This window comes from Penaeus chinensis, chromosome 27 (genome assembly GCF_019202785.1).
Source record: "Penaeus chinensis breed Huanghai No. 1 chromosome 27, ASM1920278v2, whole genome shotgun sequence".
NCBI classification, from domain to species: Eukaryota; Metazoa; Arthropoda; class Malacostraca; order Decapoda; family Penaeidae; genus Penaeus; species Penaeus chinensis.
This window is the reverse complement of record NC_061845.1, coordinates 16,347,493-16,349,255: the sequence shown is the minus strand read 5'-3', so window position 1 is coordinate 16,349,255 and position 1,763 is coordinate 16,347,493.

Sequence of the window (1,763 nt, the reverse complement as noted above, 5' to 3'; positions counted from 1 at the left end):
ATGTTCATGGATCTGTTTCAGAAGAATGTGGATGGAAACCATGCCTGGTAGATTGAGCAGTGTGATGCCATGGTAGTTGCTACAGTCCCTTTCCCTTTCCAGAGAGGGATGACCACGACCCTCAACAGCTCAGGGGGAATGGAACCAGACTGCCAAATTGAAGGCAAGCCCCGTGCCATAGGTTACAAACAGCCTTTAAGAGCTCAACATGGATACACCTGTAGCTTGCCCACCCTTCAGCTTAAAGATCGCCTCCTTAATCTCAATTAGTGTAAGAGGTTGCTTGCTGATGAGTGGGTCCGGCACAGGTACTGTGTCACCACTTACATCCAGACTAATTGCTGGAAGGTCTACCAGGTACAGCTGCTTAAAATACTCTTTATGAACCCCAACATGATCTGAAATTATCTGTTCATCCATTGAGTGGACTGCAGTCATCTGCGAGGAGGGCTTGGTGTTCAGTTTTCTTAGGGCTTGGTAGGCAGGGCGAAGGGCGAAAGCCTTTAACCTCCTCAGCAAAATTTTTGATGAACTATACCAGTGTCTCCAGTGAGATGAAATCCTATCTTGGCTTCAGGCGTTCGCCAATGGATTCCTGAGCTACATCGCTCTAAATGATTCCCACTGAGCTACTGGGTCCGTCACGTTTTTGAGCTCTGAGACTGCCGTGGCAAACCTCCAGGCACACTCCTCCTCCCTCAGTCTGTCCAAGTGAAACACCTGAAGTGGCCACTGGAGAGACAGTGAGTTTTGAAGTGGATCCGAGGTCTATGGTCAGTGTCATAGAACTCGGAACTCCGGTAAACCCTGCAGTTCTGGAGGATCCTTCAGCAAGTACTAACAAGACTGTGGTCAATCTTGCCACAGCATCCATATCGCTATACCATGTCCAGTAATGTGGGATGGAGTGTCTATACCAGAACCAAATAAATTCTCAAAGAGAATGTTCTTGCTATGAGATCAGTCCCAAGCCATAGGGACCGACAGACATCTCGTAGCCAGCTCGATCACAGCTGGATACCGCATTGAAGTCACCCAGTACAGTGTGAATGTATCGCCAGGGACATTTGTTTGCCACAAATGTGAGTTTGACATAGAATGCTTCTTTCTCATCGAGCATGTTTCAGTCTCAATGCCATAATACACTCGTCAACTGGTGTTACCTCTACTACTGAGGGTTGAAGTCGGCTGGAGATGGCCATGGCTACTCCCAGGAGATGGTGATCATCGCCCTGGCCCTACCAGTAGTGAATGTACCCACCTATACTGATCGTGCCGCTGCCAGGTCTTCTCACCTCCGAGAGAGCAGGCACCTCAACTCCCAACCACTTCAGTTCCCGCGATATCAGGGCTAACCGCTCAACCTGCCGAAAGGACCGGATTTTCCAAGCTCCTCCCCGGATACCCGCCTCAAATTAAGCCTCCGGAAGTTCCTCCGGGTGGACGCCAAAGATACATAGATACACACACACACACACACACACACACACACACACACACACACACACATATATATATGTATAATATCTATCTATCCATCTATCTATCTATCTATATAATTATGAAAAATGTCGAAGGTTGCATTAGAAAATCATGATGGTACTGATTTAATAATAATGATAAATCTAATGATAATAATAACGATACTACTACTACTATTACTATTAGTAGTAATAGTAGTAATGATATTAATAATAATAATAATAATAATAATAATAACAATAACAATAATGATAATAATAATAATAATAATAATAATAATT